The sequence below is a fragment of the Indicator indicator genome, chromosome 9, assembly GCF_027791375.1.
Source record: "Indicator indicator isolate 239-I01 chromosome 9, UM_Iind_1.1, whole genome shotgun sequence".
Classification (NCBI taxonomy): domain Eukaryota; kingdom Metazoa; phylum Chordata; class Aves; order Piciformes; family Indicatoridae; genus Indicator; species Indicator indicator.
Window position 1 is genome coordinate 19,451,312 of NC_072018.1, and position 8,947 is coordinate 19,460,258.

Below are 8,947 nucleotides of genomic sequence, written 5' to 3' on the forward strand. Positions count from 1 at the left end.
AGAGAAACCTCAAAGTCCGTGACTGAGAATCCAGCCTGTGCTTGTGTCCTGTTGCTGATAGGTCACCACATGTCGAACGGCAATTCTTGTGCTGCTGAGGGATTTGGAGCAGTGCTGGTGGGGATTTCCTCCTGTACTTTAAAGAGCAGCAAAATCTACAGCCTTTGACTTTAAAGGTGCTGTAGAAAGAACCAGATGATGAGCAATTTGCTTGACTTGCTCCTTTCTATAGAAAAAGATTATGTGTTGAGCTGAGACCAGTGATTTTAAATGGCATCTTTTCCCTTTTTCTTTTCTTTTCTTTTCTTTTTTTTTTTTTTTTTTTTGGTACTTTCTCCTCCACTTTGTTTCTTTAGTCTATTTCATTTGTCTGGAAGAGATAATTCAAACTACTAGATAGAGGCACGATTGTTGCATTCTAAGGCATTGTATTGAGCATTAGAAGGATACATCTTACTCTCTTCACACTACCCTTCAATCATCCTTTCCTTATGTTCTGCACAAAACCTGCGTTTCCCTCTGGGCAGGGTTCTTTGAAGTCACAGTAAAATCACTCACATTTGTAATGTGCTTATAGGTATAGGATGGAATGTATTAGAGAAATGGAATGTACATGGTGATGTGATGTCTTGCGTTTCTGTAATGGGGCAATGTCCAAGAGTAAAAAGAATGAACCCTGTATCGTGTTCACACGTTTGTCTCATATGCTGCATGGCAGTTCTTGAAAACAATTCCTAGAAACCAGAAAAAAACCCATTGTGAAATGATGGAGAGAACTCGGCCAATATTTAGGATTGCTGGCTAATGACTGCAGATAAAGATATTTACGGAGAACTTGTGCAACCATCTTCCTTGCCAGAGAGGGAAAGTTTTACAAACCTTTTCACATCTGCCTGACTAAGAGGATCCCCTCAATTGCATAAGTTTCCAGTTATGAACAAATTTTGGTTGCTCCATTTAACAGGGTGCAAAGACATATTTTTTGTTTCTGCACCCTGATTTATAAAAGATACTATCTGGGAATGGCATTTTCTTTGATGTGTGCATCTGCCCTGGAGCAGCTCACCAGCTCCTCCATGACAGAAAATACCAACAGATAACATGCTGATGAACTGCAGTCTTACTTGTCTCTTAAATTTACTTATACAAGCATGTGTGACACAGAGGGACAGATCCTGTGCCCGCTCTGTGTCAGCAGCACTTGTCATGAAGGATGGAAAGAGGGTCCTTTACTCATGGCTGAGGGCTTGTGCCCTGTGCTGGGTTAACTGTCTGCTCAGACACACCTGCCTGTATTAGACCTCATCATCTGAAAAAAAAATATAGAGAGAGTAATTTAGGTCATCTGCAGCATGACAGCCTAGAGACAGGAAAACACAAACCACTGGCTTGAACAGGCTGTGGTTGAGTGGAGCTGGCATCACCCCAAGTCTGTTCAAGTCCAGTTGGTGGGGGCGTGTACTCATTCCAGTGGGGCTGAGGGGTGAAATCCTGACAAAGGTGGACAAAAGAATGCATACCATAAAGGAAAGCACTCTCAGAGGCAAATCTCCATGCTCATATCTTGTCTTTCTGAGGAGGTCATGAAGCCACCTCCTCATTCCCTATTCCAGCTTCCCCAGAAGGTTTTGGACATCTAGAGTCGGTGTTCACATCTTGCATTTGGCTCTTTGTTTCTGCCAAAAAGCAAAACAACAATCAGATCCAGTTTGTGCTTTGGGGAAGCGGAGATTTGTTGAAGTCACTGCCACTTTTAATGTCCCTATTGGCCCTTTGGTATTTTAATTACTGCCTCACTAAAATATTTTAATTATCTGCTCTTCCTGACCTATGGGAGACAATAGGAGCTGCACAAAGGGATACACCTCTAAGTGCGTAACCTGAACCCATCGATGGTGCACACAGACCTTCTCCCACCCTGTTGTGTCCTTTCGAACTTGCACTGGTTGTGTGAACCAAAATCAGGGAAAATTATAGCAGCTTGGATACTGCCTCTTGAAAATGTACATCCAACAGGCAAAAGCCAATATTGAATTTGCAAAGGCCTGCTGCTGGAGTTAAGAATGACCACAGAACTCAGGCCTTACAAATGAAGTAACAATCATTTGTTTAGTGCTTCTTTGCCACAGCTACAAATAAGAAATTGAACTTCAAAGATGGAAGACATGAAGCTTAGAAGCCCACTCATACTCACATGCAATACAAGAAAGGGGGAAATAAATTTTCCCTATATATGTATTTATGCAGTATTGTAGTACTTAGGTGATACTCAAGTATTTTAAAATGGAACATAAGAAAACTCCAGCTTCCCTGCTAGGAGAAGTACCCTACAATGAATCTTTAGGCTTTGGGAGCTTTAGCTTTATGTGCATATGAGTGAAACAGCACCTTGTGCCTGGGCATGTTTGGGGGTCTGTGTGCATGAGTTGGGGCAAATTGGCCTTTCCAAGAAAAGCAGGTGGAAGAGGTGGAATTCACCTCTGGTTTTTCATAGGAAATCCCACTGGTTTTGCTGAATGAATTAATGTTTCCTAGAAAAATGAAGAATTTTGGCTTCTAGATACATAGATTTGAAGGTCACGTGCACAATTAAGTAGTAAGGATGTTGATAATTATTAATGTTATACTCTTCATTGACACAGTGCTTTGGGATCCTCCTTTGTGCAGAACACGATCTAGACCATACACCCTCAGCCCCAAATAATATGTATGACTGGAGGTTTCCAGATAGTTTTGAAGACTTCAGAAGGTGGAGATAGTCTTATTCTCCTCTGGTCAGTGGTTTGGTCATTCGAGTAGTAATGTATCCCACTGCTCCTCTGTAAAGTCCCATGTCTGATGCTGCTGTTGTTGGAGATCAGTGAGACAAAGCAATATCTTTATTAGATCAACCAACACAGCTGGAAAAAAAATGAGAAGCTCTTGGCCAAGGCATTTTTCAGACTCCGAATAAAAAAAGAAACTGGAGAAACTGGGAAAAATCGCACTGAGTTTACTGGAATGTTATAAATTATCGGAGACATAAAAGTAGAGCAGAGAGAGACCTTGCAGTGAGAGAGATGAGGGAAAAGATTAAGTGCTATAAAAACATTGTAATGGTTACTATCTAGTAAAATTATGAATTTCAGTTCTTAGATTCATCTTGCACTGTTTTTGTTTGTGTTTTTGGGTTTTTTTGTATCCTTGTAGCTTTTGGCTGTTGCTTGTGAGAGCTTGTAGTCTATCAGTTGGTCTAATCAACTGCCTCAAAAAGCCCTCTCTCCCCAAGCCTGACTGTTTCTCCAACAAGTTTAAATCCTTAGACTCCAGGAACTTGAACTTTAAGTCTATGACCTTGTACTTCTCAATATGAAGCCTGAACACTGAACCCCATATTATAACAGCAAGAACATAACAAAACTTACGGCCAGTGGGTTGTTCGTAGAGGTGGAATATCTTTCAAAGAGATCTTTCCCATCCCCAGCAGACAGCCAGCAGAACATGAGTCAGCAGCGTGCTCAGGTAGCCAAGAAGGCCAACAGCATCGTGACCTGTATCAAAATAGTGTGACCAGAGAGACTAAAAAAATGATCATGCCCCTGTACTCAGCACTGGTGAGGCTGCACCTCAAATACAGTGTTCAGTTTTGGGCACCTCATAAAAAGAAAGACATTGAGGTGGTGGAGCGTGTCCAAGGGAGGACAACAAAGCTGGTGAAGGGCTTGGAGAACAAGCCATTCTTATGAGAAGTGGCTAAGGGCACTGTAATTGTTTAGTCTGGAGAAAATGAGGCTAAGCGGAGACCTAATTGCTCTCTACAACTACCTGAAAGGAGGCTGTAGTGATGTGGGTATTCTCCCTAATATTGAGTGGCAGGAGAAGAGGAAATGGTTGCAAATTGCACCAGGGCATGTTTACATTGGATATTAGGAATTAGCAATTCTGTCATTCTGTAACTGGTATGTTGAGCACTACTGACAAGTTTTTGCAACTATCTCCTGCAGTGGAAGAAATTATATAAAGTCTTCTGCTTGATGCAGAAAAGCAGAGTGTACAGGAAAAATGAGGTGTCCTAGGCTTTGGGTCATGCTAATGGGTGTGACACATTGTTGAGCAGATGCCTCCCTCCTGCAGTCAGCACCTCTGAGTCCCACCTGTGCAAAATTTAGCCACTGTCTTGGTTAGACTAAACCATGAGAAAGCTGGGAGATGTTGCTTTTCGTGCTCGATGCAAAGGAAACAACCCCTGTTTTTTTTGACGCTTTGACCCCTGTTTTCTTATCAGCCATCACAGTGGTGTGGTAAAGATGCTGAAGATAGCAGACGAAAAGGGTTGAACCACATGAAGATAGTTTCATTATTTGCATTTTATTTGCTCTGACTATCTGGGCTGTCACATCCTGACTGTCTTGTATATGTAGAAGTAACTTCTATGAATAACTGCTGTCCCTTCAAGCTGTTCCATGAATAAGGGAGCTCTAAGAACACAAGGCCCAGGTAGACAACAAGGGATTTTGTAAAGAAGTATGTCCTTCTGTCAGTTTGAAGGATTAACTTAGACATTTTAGGGTGTTTATGTTCATTTTTCAGCCCTTTTTGGAAAGAAACAGTACTACTGATATTATGCTGTGCTTCCGTGTTTCTATCCAAGCATAGGTTTGAGTATAGCCTTTATTATGCAGCAAAGAGGACAGCTGAGACATGCTGTAGTACAGAAGAGCAAGCTCCTGTACACATCAACAAAGCTGGCTTGCTCTTCATGCAATGACCTCATTGAATAAACTGAGGACTGGGGCAGCTCTTCAATGTTCAAAGATGAGATTATTTCAAAGACTGAGTCCATAGTAGGCAATATAAGTGCTCCATAATGCCCTTTTCCTCTCCAACCATCAACGTACAGAATCACAGAATTGTTTGGGTTGGAAGTCACCTTTAAGTTTATCAAGTCCAATCACCAGCCATTAACATTTGTGACTTGGGTGCACTCTTGCATTGTCTCAACAATTTTTCTGGGAGAAAATTTGAGCTTGGACCATTTTCCTCTGCATCTGGATATTTTTTAAAGGTCATACAGGCTGGACAAATGCACTGTGTATCAGTGGGTTCCCAAACAGGGTATCAGGTAGACCAATACTACCCAGCTCTGGTATGTAGGTTTAGCTATAGATGTGCCATGTTTCCTGGACCCTTCTTCTAAAATCTGCAAGAAATTTTATTGTGTAGAAAACTAAGAGCCTGTGAAGAGGCTTTGGTCCCACAAATACTGAAATAATCACAGAATCACAGAATTAAAGAATGGTGGGAAAGATCATCTAGTCCAACTGGTTCACCTAGAGCAAGGTTGCATAAGACTGCATCCAGGTGGGTTTTGAATCTATTCAGAGAAGGAGACTCCACATCATTTCTAGGCAGGCTCTTCCAGTGCTCTGTCAGTCACTCTCATAGTAAAGAAGTTTTTAATGCAACTTCAAAACGCAAATGGTGACTCTCAGCAAAAGTGTTCAAAGCCCCATGAAAAAGAATTCAAGTTCATGTGTTTGACCTTATGCTTGCAGCTGCGTGTGCACACCTGAGTGTGCAGTGAGGGTGACACTGTGTCACTCACTGAGCTGCAGTGACACAATTATGTGCCTCAGCCCTCTGATTCTGCAGAGCAAAGGATAAAATGTTTATCAGATTTGACCTAGATTTAGCCTTGATTTTTAAAGGCAGGCTTGTTGCTCTATGAATAAACTCAGGATGTTGAACATAAACACCTAGGAGAGAATGACTCTTCTCACTCAAGCCCTTAGAACAAGAAAAGGAGAATTAAGATTTTAAAAGAAAAGTCCCAGCAATGTAGAAGCAAGATGGGAAGATGCTCAATTTAAAACAATTTAAGTTCTCACTTTTCATATCCTCCAGAACACAATACACCTGGACCAGCAAAGGCCTTGTTATACATCTCTGCACACCCTGTCCTTCTCCTGAGTTTATTCCTCAGATCTTCTGTAGATGTGAAATAAAATTTGAGTCATGACTTGAATCATGGACTAGCCTGAGCCCTCAATAAGAGCCAGCCACTGTAGAAAACAGGTGTCACCCTCTTCCAGGAACCCTGTGTGAGGTGTTTTCAGAGAAAAGGTAGAGCTCTCTCTTTCCGTCCACAAAAAACAACTAACTGCTAATGCAGGCCTGGCTATTTTCTAAAGGTTTTTTTTTTTTTTGCTGTAGACCAAACTTCTAGGTAGGAAAATAATACAGACCAAGAGTAGGTCTGTCCTTCTGGCTACTAGTTGTTTGCAGAAGCTTTTCTTTTTATCTGGATTGCCTGACTGGGTGCTACCTGTTTGCACACTTTGGGCTTCTTTCTGTCTGTCCTTTGCACTCTTGACTCTGCCTGGACCTTCACTCTGGTACACCGACCTTGTAACACGCAGAGTTCATTTGACTTAGCTAATCATGGAAATTTGGGGTTCCCTTCTGGCTGAGCAACCCTCTGATGTTGGGCTGCAAGTGTGGAAAGGAAAGTGAGATTTATGAAGCGTGCAAGAAAATAAAGTGGAAAGAAAGCATGTGTATCAACAGTGATTTTCTCCTGGGAGGAGAAAGGAGTGCATTTCCAACTTGGTTTTTCTGGGTCTGAATCTTTCCTGGATATGTATTAATGAGTAATTAATACTTCCACATAGCAGGCATCCCCTCAAAACCCAGCCAAGGGTAATGATCTATTTGGGAACAACTGCTGCAAATAAATCACTGCCAGAGCCCAAAGAGGTTATCTCACCTTATCAGGACAGACTTCCACATCTGGGCTAGTTACCCTAAGTTTGCTCCCTTTGTACTCAATAGAGGGAAAGTACTTTGTACTTTGATTTGAACCAGTTTAGCTGCCTGCTTTATGATGAGGGTCATGAGATGGCTCTGGAGCTGGTGTAGCAGTAGATTTGATATTCCTCATGGCTGCAAAATAGTTCTAGATGTTGAAGTCCAAATTAATATTCAGTCCTTTAAGCTGATACCTTTAAACTGATGGTTGTCCACAAAATAGTGAGGGAGGCATTGTTTCCAACAGGAAAGCGCTCTTTGTAAAAAATTGTCAGCTCCGTGCACTACCCCAGGAGATTTTCAATTAATAGTTAGAGCCTTTGAATAGGTCTCAGTGAGTGACATGAGCAAGGAAGACCTGAGACCTGACCCATTATCTTTACTTTGGGTGGAATTTTCTGGTTTTCCTCTCAGTGGCTAATGGAAAATTGCTTCAGGAATCAAATGAGAAAGGAGGAGAAGAACAATTTCTCCTGAATTTGAAAAGAGTAGTAATCTTGCTGCTGTGGCACATGAATTGGATACAAAATCGCTAACATTAAATAAATGCACAAATGGTAACTGAGTTGAGAAGACAATTCAACCTCACAAAAGCTTCAAGGATCCTTCAAACAGCTTTGTTGGAACACTTGGATGCTTTCCCAAAATGTAGATAAATATTTCACGTTTGCAAAAACTCATGTTGGAAACCTCCCAGGAAGCTTTTACTGAAAGGTGTCTGAACCTTCCTGCTCTGATGGGGATATAAACATGCTGCGACAACCCTCACTCATGTTGCAGCAGTTGAAAAGAAGCTGATGGCAGGTGGCCACAGGGCAGCAAACAGGGATAGAAAACAGTCTTGGAAGGGTTCTTCTGCATTTCAGCCACATCATTCCTGATCCTGTGCAGAGCAAGGGAACCTAAAATTAATGAGAAAAAGATCCATATGCTGGAAATAGCAAGAGCTGTGGCTTGGGTGCAGGTGGCACCCAACCAAGGCTCTGGCCAGGCTGTGTATTTCCATAAGCAGTGGGAGGAAGGACATCAATCGGCTGCACAAAGAGTCTTTCTGGATGTGGGGTAATGACAAGCTAGAGGCACTACTGTCCCCAGCTGTGTCACGTAGTCAGTCCCTTGATGCCAGGCAGGCATTTTGTATTAGCTGGCTGCACTGCACACCCAGGTCCTCACCATCAAAGGCAGCACATGTGCCTTCCAGAAGAACATATTCTCCATCTGTGCTCAAAATGCTGGGGCAATGCCGGTGGAGATGCTGCAAGGGGAAACTCTGATTTTGGGGAGCCGGATATTGCTTATAGCTGGTGTGGTGTCCAGGCTGCCCTTGCATTTGCTCCTACCCAGAAATGCCTGTGTCCCCAGGCAGTCATCAGCAGAGATTAGCTTTATTTCACTTGAACAGTGTTTTGGATGGTGTTGCCCTGATTTGTCTCTGGACTAGGAGCTCAGCTGTGGCACCCCTTTGCCAAATGACACCATCATCAGTGACAGACAGAAATCAGGTGTCATTGCCCAAAACCATGGTAGGCTTCATCCCAAAAGTTAAATGAATCAAACTGTGCCTTGGTCCAGGCTGTGGTCCTGAAGCCACTTTGCTTTTTATATTTGTTATATCCATAACACTCTCAGCCCCTAGAAGAGAACAGCCACATCCTGAAAGCCCGTTCAGATTGGTCCTTGGTTTTGCTAACATGTGATCTATGCCTGGAAATGGCTTGGGAGAGTGTTACTTAACTGTACCCATGCTGTATATGTTCTTGTGCCCATTCCAGCATGCCAGGACTGTTTAATTTACTATATATAGTCATAGCATATGTGTACTTGAGTATATTCTCTCTAAGCCTGGTTCAGTGTAGAGGTTTCATGTAGCATACACTATAAAAAGTTTCTTTCTCAGATTTTCATCTTGACATGAAAGTGCATTACAACATTTGCCATCAATAAAACACAATTCCTTCCATGTGAAAAGCATTACAGCCACAGTATGGTTATTGAGTGATGATACCTGGATGACGGAAATACACGAACAGGAAAGTGTACATAGGGAAACTTCAGAAATGATGCCAAGTTGGTTTTTTTGGTTTGATTTTTTTTTTTTAAAACCTCCAGTGTCTGATAGAAATGCAGATGGGTTTGGAGAATTCAGTTCATTTGTACTCAG